A 16,280-nucleotide genomic window follows, 5' to 3' on the forward strand; every position below is an offset into this window, starting at 1 on the left:
ACCAGAATTTTCAATTCTTCCTCCTCCTAAATCCAATAGTGACTCTCATGCCGGTGATGGTGTGATTGGCACGGCAAACGCGAAATCGATAAAGGCTTCGTCTAAGAAAGCCCATAAGAATTCGGATCAAAATGCAAAAGAAGAAATTCTTGCTTCGGAAGTAAATGTCGTATCAGCAGATAAAGGCAAAGAAACCAACCAACCAGGAAGCAAGAAGAAGCAAAACAAAGGGAAGAAGAAGAAACAGGGTGAGTCATCTCCTGGAAAAACTTCTTCAAACCCTCCTGGGAAAGGGAAACAAAATTATCCATGTCAAATATGTGATGAGGAGGATCATTATACAAAGAATTGTCCATTCAAAGCTGAGTTGAAGAGTTTCTTTAAAAGTTCGCAAACCTCAGCTGTGTTAACTGATCCATTTCCCAACCCAGGTCAAAATCTGGTTGATAGTGGAAATGCTTCCCCGTCGCAAGTACTTATGTTGTCGGTTTCAAAACAGCAGAATGATGCTTTGATTTCGACAAGGAACAAAGATTACGAGAATCCGTAGCTGTCGAACGACAAAGGTAAAGATCAACCAAGTAGTTCGACAACAACTTCGACAGAAGTTGTACCACCCATCATTCCTGAATTAACAATAAAACCGCCAAAGGGAGTAGTACACAAGTCGACATTTAATCCTCGCGCCAGAGTGGCGCAGCATTATAACATAGTGGAAGATTTGGCCCAATCGCCATCCGCTATGTTGACTCTTGAGGTACTACAGAATTGCCCATCCCAAAGGCAGGCTTTGTTATTGGCTATTGGTGGGGTTGATCCTAAGGATTCCAATCTAGTATCCTTTGATCACAAAGGATACGATCCTCAGTTACCAGCTCAACTAGCTTTCCTTATTCAAGTGAAAGCCCTCAACAAAATTGTTCACAGAACAATTATTGATGAGGGAGCATCTACATGTATCATGTCGATGAGTTGCTGGAAAACTTTAGGATCTCCAACCTTGTCGCGATCTTCGATGACATTAAAAGCTTTCGACGGAAGGACTTATACCCCATACGGTATCCTTAATAACTTGAAGGTTGAACTAGGGGAAAAAACAGTAGAAATAAATGTCGAAGTCATCGATGGAAATCTTGACTACAACATCCTACTGGGAAGACCATGGATCTATGCCATGGCAGCTGTTGTGTCGACTTATTTTAGGAAGATCGCATTCCCGTTTGAAGGATGGATTACGATGGTCGACCAACAAAACTTCCTCCCTAATGGTTCACAAGTTACAGGAAGCATTCCCATGATCCATGGAAGCAACCATTCGCTTCAAGACATCGGAGTAGGCCTACTGAAAAACCCCACATTAATGGGAACTTTCACACTTCCACCTCCATTCTATATAGGAGAAGTAGCATTCGTAAGAGCCTGCAACATGATATCTTCTACAAAGATCTCAGAAGACGATGTCAAAATGGATCATGCAATGGTTTTTCCCCCAAGCCCTATAGAAATATTGTAGCAATCAATGTTTCAGGCATGGGAGGCAAACCCAAATCAACGCTCGTCAAGCGTTTGGGTAGATAGGTCTAGAGAATATGGTACCCCGTTAGATCCTTGGTCGAAAGTACATGGGACTGACGAAGGAATTCTACAATCAATGTTGATTGAGGGGGCACCATGGAATGATTGCCACCATCGTTCCCTTCTTCAGGAGTATGAAGAAGATACTCAACATGACCTTTATCACCCTTCAGTTTTTGAATTCCTATCAAATACTGTAAATACGGTGGATTCCGAGCGAAACTTATCCAATATCAAAGAGACTATAGCCATAAATATCTCGACTAAAACAAATGTTGTAGAGAATATTTATGTCGGCAAAGGTTGTTCCCCTTCAGAACTGGAAATATATAACGCTCTTTTTCGCGAATTCAGTGATGTCTTTGCTTGGTCATATGATGAAATGCCAGGCATTGACTCGAGTATCGTTGAACATGAAATTAAAATGTATCCTGATGTCAAACCAGTAAGACAACGGCTTCGGAAGGTGCACCCCAAGAAAGCCGCTGCCATTAAGGCGGAAGTTGAAAAACTTCTCCATGGTGGATTCATCTACCCGGTTCCTCTAACCGATTGGGTATCGAATATTGTCCTTGTTATGAAGAAACAAGGAACAATTAGAGTGTGCGTCGACTATAGGGATGTAAACCAAGCTTGTCCGAAGGACAACTACCCTACACCCTTCATCGACCAGATAATTGATGAATGCGCTGGATGTGAAATTTTTTCATTTATGGATGGATTTTCCGGGTATAATCAAATAAATATCCGCCCACAGGACCAGTCAAAGACTGCATTTATTTGTCCGTGGGGCACATTCGCTTATCGAAAATTACCCTTTGGTTTAAAGAACGCAGGGGCGATGTTTCAGAGGGCAATGAATTATGCCTTCCATGACATCAAGAACATCGTTCAACCTTATCTCGACGACCTTCCGGCTCATTCGCGAAAACGGACTGATCATCCGCAGCGTTTAAGAGCGATATTTCTACGTTGCCGACACTACAAGATAAGACTCAATCCGCACAAATGTGTGTTTTGCGTCGGTTCTGGTCGTTTACTTGGCTTTGTAGTCTCTAAGGATGGAATTCATCTCGATCCTTGCAAGGTTCAGGCAATCATTAATTTGCCTCCACCTTCAAATTTGCTTCAGATTTAGAAACTCCAAGGGAAAGCAAACTTTCTGAGGAGGTTCATTCCAAATTACGCAGAACTTGCTAAAGGTTATACTCGTCTTTTGAAAAAGGATGTACCTTTCGTCTGGAACCAGGTGGCGCAAGCTTCCTTTGATGCTCTGAAAGATTGTCTAGTAAAAGCATCATTAATGTACGCCCCGAACTATCAAAGAGATTTTAACTTGTATCTGGCTGCAGCGGGTATGACCATTGCGATGGTTTTAGTTCAAGAAGTCGATGGAATTGAACATCCTATTTATTATTTAAGTAAAAACTTGAATGATACAGAAAGCAAATATTATTATGTTGAAAAACTAGCGCTTGCAGCTGTTCAAGCGATTCAAAGATTCGACATTATGTCCTCTTTCGGAAAACTACCATTTTATCAGATTGCAACCCCATGACGTATATACTGTCGCGACAGTTGCTGGGGGGAAAATATTCAAAATGGATAGTGATCCTTCAAGAGTTTGATCTGGAATTTGTAAAATCCAAATCAAAGAAAGCTCTAGTTTTCGCAGAATTATTGTGCGATCTCCCATCGTCGTCCAACGATGAAACACCAGAAGAGTCAATCGTGCACGAAAGCTTGTTTCTGATATCTACAAGCAATGAGTGGTATGGAGATATCATAATTTATCTCCAAACCCAAAAATTCAGGTCTAACACCTCTCACTCAGAACAGAAACGTATACGATACCAAGCTAAAGACTACATGATCGTCGGTGATACGCTTTACCGTCGTGGTATCGATACAGTCCTGAGGAGGTGCCTTACCCATGAGGAGGCCAAAAAAAAGCCCTGAATGAGTGTCATTCAGGCGCGTGTGGGGGGCATCAATCTGGATATGCAACAACACAAAAAATCTTAGGAGCAGGATACTTCTGGCCAACCATGTTCAAAGATTGCATAATCGCAGTCAGAAGTTGCCATGCTTGTCAAATTTTTGATAGAAAAACCAGAAGACCACCCGCACCTTTACAACCAATAGTTGCTGTTGGGCCTTTCGCCAAATGGGGCATCGATTTCATGCAATGTAACCCCACCTCGACCGGGGGGCATGGGTATATCATAGTCGTTGTTGACTATTTTACCAAATGGGCCGAGGCGATGCCTACATTGGATAACACTGGTGAAACAGCTGCCCTTTTCTTTTTTAATCATGTAGTCACCAGGTTCAGCGTACCACAGGCTATAGTTACAGATCATGGATCGCATTTTCGCAATCACATGATGGTTGAATTAGCTGCCAAGCTAGGGCTGTCTCACGACAGCTCTACCCCGTATTATCCACAAGCCAACGGACAAGTTGAAGCAATCAACAAGGTCCTGAAGCGTATGTTGCAAAGGATGATCGGGGTTCATAAGAGAAGATGGCACCTAATCCTGTACTCAGCCTTGTGGGCTTACCGAACATCGGTAAAGAATGCGACTAGGTTCACACCTTTTCAACTGGTGTATGGCCTGGAAGCAGTCTTGCCAATCCAGTGCAAAATTTCGTCGCTTAAACTCGCAATTGATCTCCTCCCCGGAACTTCGGAAGAAGAGGCTCGTTTCTTGGAATTAATCCAATTGGATGAAACCCGTCGTGATGCCGCTTTGGCTAACGAAGCCCATAAGAAACGAGTCAAGGCGCAGTTCGACAAAAATGTCAAACCCCGTGTCTTCTCAGAAGGTGACTTGGTCTTGCTTTATGACCAAGAATCCGATAAATTGGGAGCAGGTAAATTTAATTCCTTATGGATGGGCCATTATATTGTTAAACGAGTGTTAGCAAAAGGAGCCTACGAGTTAATGGATTATGACGGAATTCCACTGGCGCAACCCCGTAATGGGTTGTACCTTAAGCGTTACTATGCTTAAATAGTAACTTGTATGCTTTTGTTGTATTTTGTTTTCGCTAAAGTGTTTGTTTTGGTCAAGTAATCCACCTTTTTACATTTATTGCAGATGTCGAACCTTCTGGAGACATGTGTTGGATATGCCGACGGAGCGAGTCGTAGTTCGTGGAACCTATCCTCCGCAGCCTGGGCCATTTTTTATCCAAGCAGCGAGTTAGTAAGTTTCAGAGGTGTGTGTATTGGGAAATCAACGAATAACATCGCTGAGTATAGCGCGTTGATAGAACTACTCTCTGATGCCATCTCCCATGGTATACGCCGACTAATTGTCAGGCTAGACTCACAACTCGTAATACTACAACTCAATGGTATATATTCTATTCGCAATCTAGCTATTTATCGCATGTTCCTAAGGGTTAAGATTTTGGAAAGACAGTTTGATTCAATTCAATACCAGCATATTTCTAGAAACTTAAACACATTAACTGACTCATTAGCAAACTATGTGTTAGATAGACATTTGCGACATTTATAAAAAGAGACACATCATCAATGATTGTACATATGGATCATATAACTCAACCAGAATAAAACTCGAAAATCAAAATATATATAAGTTGTTTATCGTTCATACATAATGTTCTGTAACCAAGAAAAAATCGGTCATATGACCCAAAAGCTCAAAAGTGCTAGGGGGCACCCTAGTCTAGTCCATCGTCTAGGCACGCCAGTAGTATGCCGCTGCAACTGTAAGGTAACTCGTCAATCCTCACATCGGGAATGCCGAGAGTAAGGCTCTCAACCTACTCCTGCACAGCTGTAAGGGTCTCGGCTACGTCAAGGTCGCGGAGAATAACTCTCCCAACAGTCTCCCCTGCTGGGGCAGCAACTGGCACTCTCGGGCGAACTGCTGGACGAACAGGACCAACATCTGCATGCACACATGAGTTTGATTAAAGTCTTGATAGAATAAAGCACAAGAACATTATAAATAAGAGCAGTAAACAGTAATATGGTCAAAGATTTTACCAATAGCGCCCCACTGTTCGCCATCCGGTAACACCAAATCCGGATCACCTCGGAAATCCATGCCAACATATGGGTACTCGGAATAGACCATCTCCTGGCGCTCGAACCACCTGAAGAAGGTATCAGTGAAAGTAATCTGAGATTGACCAGCATGCCTAGACATGTGGTCGACCCATCTCTGCATGCGTGGCTCGGTCGGAGAAGGCAAGTCGAGTGCAATATACTGAGGCTGCATCAGTGGAATTTTCTCCAAGGCGAAGGCAGTCAAAATAGAACCAAATCCAAAGTTCTTCAGCTTCCCGTCCTTTACCTTGTTCAATTGACTTTTCATCTAAACAAGTACTGCATCACACCAGTTGAATACTTTCGGTTGGAGACACTCCAAGGCGTGCTGAACATAAGACCTGTTGGCAACATGTAGAGATGCGCTACCGGCCATCCTACCAATAGTATACAGAATGGACCTGAGAGACCTATTAGTAATCTCACGGATAACAACCTTGCCGTCTCTGCTCGGCTGGGAACCTTCCCTGCAATACTGACATACATAACCTTTCACGGAGTCATTCCCCCGGGCCGAACCTGACAAAGAAATGGGGGCACCCCGCCTTGACAACCTAGTCAAGAAGTAAATGTCTACGATGGTCAAGGGGATGGATTTTCCCCTAATCTGGAATACTTGGTTGATGGGATCCCAAGCATCAAGCATATACTGCAGTAAAGAGATCTGTGCTCTCATACTAGAGATACGGAAGAACTTCAGCAGGCCAGAGTTCCGCAGCGCGTTCACTGTGACAGGATTGTGGAGGGAAATCATGTCCTCCTCTTCGTGTTCTCGTTCTCGCCATGTAAGGGACATTTTGCTCAAAGATCCCTGCAAAACAAACAAGAGAAAGAGTAAGCTCCTGAATTTGATGAGAAACTGGAAAAAATTCATCAAAAACTGTGCAACAGAACTGCTTTTCTGTGATCAACGCAAGTGACAAGTGTCCTACCTGCGTTGAAGGTCAAACTGCCTTAAGGCAGCCTGACATTCAACGCAGGTTTCGAATGGGCTGCCTACGCTGATGGCAGAGCGCCCTGGAAAAACCCCAGGTGCTCAGAAAGACAGGGAAACAAGCACAGAATGGAAAAATGAAACCATGAAAAGAAAGAGCTAGGGTTTAGCTCCTACCTGGTCCAGACGGCACCGAGAATTGTCCACAGAATCTCCCGAAATCAGCTGGTGAAAATCAAGGGGGAAGAGGCACCTCCAAAGCTCCAACAAACCAAGTTCAAATGAAATGGTAAAATGAGAGGTAAAAACACTTTTTAAATGTTTTTTACGTAGTTCAAAGCGAAATATTAGGGTTATATTCTCATTTCCATGCAAATATTATTCATTTCTAACTAAGTTTGATGCAGTAATTGAAAATGCAGTACTATCCTTGAAAAGAGAAAAGCTAGTTATGGTAAAAAATCAAAATTTGACTATATAAACGAGCAGTTTTAGCATAAAGTTCATGCTCGTTAAAAAATAAACGCAAGATCCGAGCAGTTTTAACGCGGTCTTCATGCTCGTTAAAAAATAAATATAAGCAGTGAGCAATGTTTCCTCCAGTGTTTAAGCTCATTTTTAACTAAAAAATGAACCTATCCCGGTAAATAACCACTGTGAATGTAATATCATCAGTCATTAAAGCCTTGGTCGTGTTTGCACCTGCCACCTCCACTTTTCATTTGGCCGATCGTTCACCTCCATATGATTTTTTACCCATTTTGAGGAACAGCTGCGAAGAGTGATTTCACCTAGCCATCCTTGTGACACTGCCGTGATTGGAAAATTCCAACCTGTACCTGGAATCTGCTGCTAACCCTGTTTATCACTCGTTCCTCAAAAGACGAGTCTTCTTTAAGCTCTTTTCAATTGACTCGTAAAATATGAAAAGATTGCCAAGCTTTGGCCTTCCAGCTCGTTAAAGGACAGGAAGAGCTATCCCTCCTCTAGATTTTAATCTTTTTGGACCTGAGGGATTATTGCACAAAAAGGTCGAGCGCTTGTTTTATTCGGCTCGTTAAAATTATCGAAAACTCATCCCTTCTGTATTGTTTTATACTTTTTCGGACTTAAGGGATTAGATGACGAAAAAGGAATTTTGGAGTTAACTTTATGTACCTTTTGAGACTCTCTAAAAATGAAAAGGACCGAGTTATCCTTGTCGTTAGACTCGTTAAAATTATTAAATAGCGACAAACTTGTCTTTAGACGAGAACGAGTTTCACTATCGCTAGGCTCGTTAAAACATAGCGATGGGCTTGCCCGAAGGGTAGGTTATAGAACAAGCATATGTTATCCTCCTCAAGCTTGACAAAAATAAAGAGGTACTGGTCAGCAATGACTGGGGAAAAATTGGGAGAAAACTAAATAAAACTTTGATGGTAGCAGGTCGCTCTTGAACATGACACTTTTCCTCCGTACCACAATCGGGTTGGGTTGTCTCATTCACCGGTCACATCACCATGGTCTCGCCATACCATCCATATTTGGGGTAATGCTACCGATCCATCGCATCAGTGTCGCCATATGTTCAAGAGAAGTCGTTCAGAAAGAGTCAACCGGGTCCCATCCACTGCCATACATTATCCTTCATCCATTCATGACCGCCACCCTGAATCATATGTCATAGATCGTTTTCACCTCCATTAAAATCATTAGCTCCGTTCCGTGTCACTGATGTGGGATTCATCAAGGCCCTCCTTTGACGGATCGCTTCTTGTCGACATCAGCTCATTATCCAAGAAGTTGATCTAGGAACAACCCCTTCAGTACTTTGAAGCTTGCATGCCTTAATGGCAAGTTTCTCACTTCCGGCGACAGGTATACATCAATGACCTTCGACCAGAAGATTTTGTGCGGTGTTCGACGCCAAGTCCTTTATTCACACCACGTGAATTGTACTGCAGTACCTTGAGGGTCATTATCATTATCGGTGATTCCTCTCGCGCTTGTTAACGGTTTACATCATGGACCGGTAATCAAGCGATGTCTTTCCATGTTCGACTTCAGCGCAATTCTCACATGGATCGACTTGTACTTAGAGTGAAGATCGAACGAGTTTGAAGACCCCGGATCTAGTTTCATCCATCTGGGCTGCGATATATATTCAGGAAAGATAAAGACATTTGACATGTACATCATTACAGCAGATGATCATCCTACTAAAAGGATGATAATTTAGCCAAAATTATCAGTCTATCATCAGACGATCGTCTGTTCTATGTACAAAAATGAATTTATAAAGCTGAGCATGGGAATGCCCGCCTCAGCTAGATCATGAAAGCGGTATGAATCATAATGTATTGTATTGTATCTTATTACAGGTCTCCTCCCAGCAAATGGATGAACTTCGGACCCTCCTGGATAAAGCATTTCACCCGATAAACAGCCTCATACTTTAGGGGGCAACTGTTATAGACATTTTTGTGCCTTACAACATTGAGCATGAAATGTCCATAATCTAAGGGATCCAAAGTCCCTAAACATGTTGTTCCTACCCCTAGAGGAACAAGGCAAACCAACCACAACAATTCACAGAAGTTCTCCACCTGAAAACACTAAAAAACAAGCCAATTCTGGATCATGTCAACTGCTCCACTGAGCATCTGCGCTGAATGTCAACTGCTCCACTGTCTACTTGCGTTGAATGTCAACTCCAACAAAGGCTACCTGCGCTAAGCGTAATTGGACAAGTGGCAGGCTCATTCCTCAATGTGTCAATGCCCAGGAAGCTTCCAAAATGACACTTGCATCAAGGAATTCGACTGGTGATGAGTAAGAGGTTCCAAATCTCCAAGTGGAAGCAAGAACCTCCAAGTGGACTCAAGAACTGAGAGAGGGAGAGGACACTAGTTAGATCTCAAGCTGACTCATCCTCTCTCTAAAATAACTATATATAGATCTCTCCTCCATGGGATCTAAGGGCTGGAATTTTGTTATTGCAAAGAATTGCTGTTGGTTTGAGACTGGATCATTGGGTGCTTAATGCTTTGAAGGGAGCTGAAGAAGGAATTCCATTCTGCTGGGAAGGAGATGCTGGATTGGAGCCCTATGGGTTGTATCTCTTCCTGAACCCTGTTACTTATCAATAAAGCTATCTTGGTTTGCTCCTATATGCTGGTGTATTTGTATGATTGCATTAGTGTATTTGATTTACTTCTAATCTTGAATCACTTATGAATATGTATATTTGCCTTTGTGTTGTGTTCTTCTCTTGTCGCAAGTAGCTGTTCTCTTGTCACAGGTAGTTGTTCTCTTGTGATCTCGTGGGAATAAAGTAGTTGTTCTCTTGAGCAAGCGAGGAGGCAAGTAGCTGTGAACACTCAAAGAGAAGAGGATCTAGATCGAGGGACAAACGGAAGATAACGGTAAGTCTATCGATCTCCCCTCTTTCATATTTCATAAAGGAAGAAACCAGAATAGCTGTATTCATTTGTTGCTAAGGCACTGTCACACCTTAGGTGGATAGGATCGTCCTGCATAGGCATTTTTCCCCACAACACTGTGGACGAAGCCAGTAAGTGTTTTGTCTAACCGCTGATGAAACCATCCTACCATATGTGTTTCACTGTAAGCTTAGTGATTGTTCTGACACACCATTCACCTTTGTCTGCGCTGCAGATGAAGTCAAGGAGATGTTTTATTTGCTCTGCCGACGAAACAATCCTACTTAGACACAGTGATTTCCATCTGGTTACTGGAGACTCTCTTTTTCTTGATGCCTGGGGCATGAAAACCTTTTTTATGCAAGCGAAAATCGACCAATTTCATTTTCTTAGCTTTTTAGATTTTTTAGCTTTTTAATTCTAACTTCTGAGGTTAAGAAATTGGTTCGGAAATGTCTGCATAGCAGATGGACCAAAGGAAGGGTTTTATCTAGACGGAAGACAAAACCATCCTACCTAACCTCAGTAGTTCCTTGCTTTTTAATTTTTTTAGCTTTGTAGTTTGGTCATTTCTAGCCTACATAAAAAGGCAATGAGCATATGTTATTGTAGATTTCAAGTTCACTAAAAAATGAACCTACCAATAAGAGACATATTTAACTACTGGTATGAGCAATGTTTTTGCAAGGTTCAAGCTCGTTAAAAAATAAACCCGCCACTGAGCATGTGTTAACACAAGGTTCAAGCTCATTAAAAAATAAACCTGCCTTCAGTAAATGACCTCTGTGATTTCCATGCTATTAGCCTTTTGAGCCTTGGTTATGTTCTACCATCACCTCCATTCTTTTGGCTGATCATACGCTTCCACTTGATTGTTTACCCTTTTGAGGAACAGCTACACCGAGTGGTTCTATTAGCCACCCTCTTCACACCGCCATGTTTTGAGAAGTTTCAAACTTACCTGGAACCAATTGCTACCCTAGAACGCCACTCGTTCCTAAAAAAAAAACGAGTCTACTTTAAACTCTTTTCGGACTCACTAAATATGAAAATATTGTCAAGCAATTAGCCTCTCCATCTCGTAAAAGTGATTGGAAGTGCCATCCCTCCTATACATTTTAATCTTTTTGGACCTGAGGGATTATCCCACAAAAAGATTGAGCGCTTGTCTTTTTCGGCTAACTAAGCGATCAAAAATTCATCCCTTTCAAATTATTTTATACCTTTTTAGACTTAAGGGATTATGTTACAAAAAAGGACTGTTGGAGTTTCCTTTTCGTCCCTTTTCAAACTCTCTAAACATGAAAAGGAGCAAGTTATCCTTGTCTTTAAACTCATTAAAACAATAGCGACAAACTTGTCCACCCAGACAAGAACAAGTTTCACTGTTGCTAGGCTCACTAAAACACAGCAACAGGTTTGCCCGAAGGGAAAATTATAGAACAAGCATATGTTATCCTCCTCAACCTTCACAAAAATAAAGAGGTACTGGTCAGCAATGACTGGGGAAAAGGGAATAAAACTTGAAGAATTTTACTGGTAACAAGTCGCTCTCGAACATGACACTTTCACTCCATCACCATGATTGAGTCGGGTTGGGTTATTCCATTCACCAGTCATATCACCTTTGGTCCTTTGTACCATCCATATTTTGGGGTTAATGCTACCAATCCATCTCAGTGTCGTTGATATGTTCAAGAGAAGTCATTCAGAGAATTCACCATCCAGCTAATGCCTCATCCACTACAATACCTTCACCCTCCATTTTTCATGACCGTCATTCCTCAACCTTGTATCATCAGATCGTTTTCACTTCCACAAAATCATTTTCTTTGTTTCGTGTCATAGATGTGGGACACATCAAGGCCCTCCTAAGACAGGTCACTTCTTGTCGACATCAGCTCATTATCCAAGAATTTGACTTAGAAACAACCCTTTCAGTACTTTGAAGATTGCATACCTCAATGGCAAGTTTCTCACTTCCGGTGACAGGTTTACATAAATGGCCTTCGACCGAAAGATTTTACGTGGTGTTTGACATCAGATCATATATTCACACCACGTGAATTTTACTGTAGTACCTTGAGGATCATTATCATTATTGGTGATTCCTCTCGCGCCTGTTAACAGCTCACATCATTGGCTGGTAATCAGGCGATGTCTTTCCATGTTCGACTTCAGGACATCTTTTCACATGGATCGACTTGTACATCGGGCGAAGATTGAACGAGTTTGAAGGCCCCAGATCTAGTTTCATCCATTCTGGCTGCGATATATTCAGGAATATAAAGACATCAAATGTACACAGAAGCTACATAGATGGTCATCCAAACCAGGGACGATGACCCTTCATATGAAGAATCACCAGTTTGCAACTGCAGACAATTATCTATTCTATGTACATGAAAATGAATTTATAAAGTTGAGCATGGGAATGCTCGCCTCAGCTAGATCATCAAAATAATATGATGATGATGTATTATATTGTATCTTATACAGGTCACCTTCCAGTTCGAATTCCTCGGATCCTCATGATAAAACATTTCACCCGACATCAAAAGATTTACGACCTCATGTTTTAGAGGGCAATTGTTCTAGACATATTTGGGAACTTCAACCCCAATCACATATGTCCATAAAACAAGGGCTCTTTAACCCCTAAAAGTGTTGTTTCATACCCTAAAGGATCATGGTCAACTGATTACATCATTTCCCAGAAGTTCCACCTGAAAAACCACTCATAACTGGCCAAAACTAGACCATACTGACTGCTCCACTGTCAAGGTGCGATGCATACTGGCTCCTACACTAGCCAGGTGTGATGCATACTGAAGAGGCCTTCTGTAGGGTGCAATGAGTGAGAATGGGCAAATGACTGATACAGTTTTCTAAGTGGATGCTCATGGAATCTTCTAGAAACTTCTCCTATGACATTTGCCTCTTTGAATTCGCCTAGGGATGAGTAAGAGATCAATGAAATCCCCAAGTGGAACCAAGAACTATCAGTGGAATGACACTAATCAAAAACCCAGAGCTGACTCACACCCTTGCAAGACATCTATATATGGATCCCTTATCTGAGAGATCTGGAGGTTGGAATTTTGTAATTTGTAAGGAAGTGTTGTTAGTTTATCTTTGAGAAAAGCATTGTATTGTTGGGTGATCTTGCTTTTCATGAGGTGAAGAGAGCTTTGATGCTGGGAGGATGATGTTGGATCAGACAACTGGGTTGTAATTCTCCCTTCTACTATTAATAAAGTTCTTTGAGTTTTCCTCCATACAATTGTGTATTTGTGAATATTTCTTATTTGTGAATGCAATTGTATGTTCAATTTATATCTGATTCCGCATTGTTTATGATATTATAGATCAAGATGCTTTGATGGTGTTTTGTTACTCTGGTTCTACAGGTATTCTTTAAGCGGGACAAGTAGGAGAGGAGTTGATAGCTCTATCAAAGGAGAGAGGAATCAAGCAAGGAGCCAAGCAGAAGATCCAAGTTGGTCCCCTTTGCTTCTCTCTTACCTATCATACATAAAGGAAATTGCAAATTGCTTTGATTGCTTGTTTCTAAGATAGCTACCAATTTTAGTGGGACTAGCAGATCGAAAAGACACTAGTTTTCCCGGAAACACCAAGTCGATCGCCTTGTACACTGTGATACACCAAACACAACATTCGAGGAGATTGCCTACCCATACTTCTTGGTTCACCGGGAGGTATTCTGCAGTTCACAGTTGCTTGGTAAACCTTTTTCCTAGATTATCCCTCTTTTGTTTTGTTATGTTACTTTGATTAAAATAAAATTAATTGACTGCAGATAAAATCCTCCACACTCGCTCCTTAGTTAGTCTTAGGTTGAGACATATGGAAACAAATCAGGAGCCATTGATCAAGGAATTCCTTTTGATGGGAATCCTATCCTTTTCTTCCTTTTGGAAATATTGGTGCTCCATATATGGCTACATTGTCCCTTCGGGGATTTACCATTGGCTTTCCAGTATGGTTGTTTTCAACCTCCTTGGTTCAAAATGTCATGATTTCTCCATAATTGAGTACACCTCCAACTGGAAAAAATCAAACTCCAGTTGATCCTAAAGTTAACCCTTTGCCTTCTTCCTCGGTTGTTTCTTCCTCCCCTTCTTCCTCTTCGCCTAGTGAAAGTATTGGTACTAGCAACCAAGTGGCTAAGAAGAAGAAGAAAATTCAGTAGAGGGGCAACCAAGCAACCATTGCTTTGAATGCAACATCTAATGAAAAACCATCCGTCAAGCCTCACAAAATTCTATATCCATGCAAAATTTGTGCAGGAGACCATCTTCTTCGAAATTGTCCTGATAATCCTCAGATCTTAGAATAATGGTCTTCCCGTTCACATCATCCTATGTCATCAACTTCTGGAGATCATGCTGGTGACACACCATCAACTAGTGATAATAAAGTTCATGGAAAGAAGGGTAGAGTTAAGTTTCCCTGTAGGTTATGTGAAGGGAATCACCCCATTCACCTCTGTGCCTATCTAGACGAAGCCAAAAAAGTGTTGGATAACTGCCCTGCTTCTCCACAGCGACTTCCATCTGGTTACAGGAGACTCTCCGTTAATCCTTCACTAGTTGATGAATTGACTACCCAAAATCAACCATCGGTCAAGCCCACTCTCTCGGAAAGTGAACCCTATGAGTCTATACTTGACCCAAATCAACAAGTTGAGGTAACAGTTAACCCGATTTCACCTTCGGTTAATCGTACCTTTCCCTAGAGAGTGAATATGATACCACTCAAGTTATTTTCATTTCTTCAGATTCTAATGAGATTGGAGGCAACCCTCCTGTTCCATCAAGACAGGATGAAAATCCTCCCATTATAGTAACGCAAGGGGATAATTCTCTCGTTCTTATGGTACCCCCTCCAAGTAGTCTGGTCACTTCCTTTGATTGGAATCGACTGGCAGGATTATGTATTCCTTCTTATGTGCCTTTCCAAATCATAGTACATGTTTATAATATGATTGTATCTGGCACTATTATAGATGAAGGTGCATCTATGAGTATCCTTTCCTCCACTGCTTGGCAAGCGCTCGGTTCACTGCCACTTGTGCCTGTTACCCAGAATCTATTGGCTTTTAACAGAGGAACCATTCAACCATTAGGGATCCTTCCTAAGTTGCCTATTACTTTGGGAGGAAAAATCATTTATCTGAATGTGATGGTAGTCCCAGGCCTTTTAGATTACAATTTACTTCTTGGGCGTGACTATGTTTATGACATGGGAGCTCTTGTTTCAGCACTCTTTCGAGTGATTTGTTTCCCACATGAAGACAAAATTATCCCCGTTGACCAGCTTTCATTTCCCGGTCTAATTATGGCTTCCAGTCAACCATCTTCCCTAAATGGTCCTTTTGTCCCAATGGTATCTTCCCTACCATGGGTCAATTATGTGGTAACCTGTTCCATGCCAAAATCAACGAATGATCAATTCTGTGATGTTGTAAATTATGTACTAGGGCCATTGGAATCATATCTCTCTAATGATCCCTTCCAGAGCATTGTTCTCCCATCTAATGAGAACGTCTTGGAAGTCATGACCTCTTATGGGTCATGAACAAAGGGTATGAGGATAGTTCCTGGTCTTGTGTCCACCTCGTTAAAAAAATGAAACAAAGGAGATGAGGATAGTTCTTTTACTGTGTCGACCTCATTAAAAAATGAAACAGCGCCTATGAGGATAGTTCCTCATCTTGTGTCAACCTCGTTAAAAAATGAAACCAAGGATATGAGGATAGTTCTTTTACTGTGTCAACCTCGTTAAAAAATGAAACAAGCCAACGAGGATAGTTCATTGTCTTCTGTCAACCTCGTTAAAAAATGAAACAAGGAATACGAGGACAGTTCCTGGTATTGTGTCAACCTCGTTAAAAAAATGAAACAAAGAGTATGAGGATAGTTCCTTGTCTTGTGTCAACCTCGTTAAAAAATGAAACCAAGGATATGAGGACAGTTCTTTTATTGTGTCAACCTCATTAAAAAATGAAACAGGCCAATGAGGATATTTCATTGTCTTGTGTCAACCTCGTTAAAAAATGAAACAAGGAATATGATGACAGTTCCTGGTCTTGTGTCAACCTCGTTAAAAAAATGAAACAAAGACTCTAAGGATAGTTCCTGGTCTTGTGTCAACCTCATTAAAAAATGAAACAAAGGGATGCTCATAGTTCCTTGTCTTGTGTCAAGCTCGTTAAAAAATGAAACAAGAAATATGA

This window comes from Pinus tabuliformis, chromosome 8 (assembly GCF_031772625.1).
Source record: "Pinus tabuliformis cultivar Carrire ecotype Pingquan chromosome 8, CPIR1, whole genome shotgun sequence".
Taxonomy (NCBI): domain Eukaryota; kingdom Viridiplantae; phylum Streptophyta; class Pinopsida; order Pinales; family Pinaceae; genus Pinus; species Pinus tabuliformis.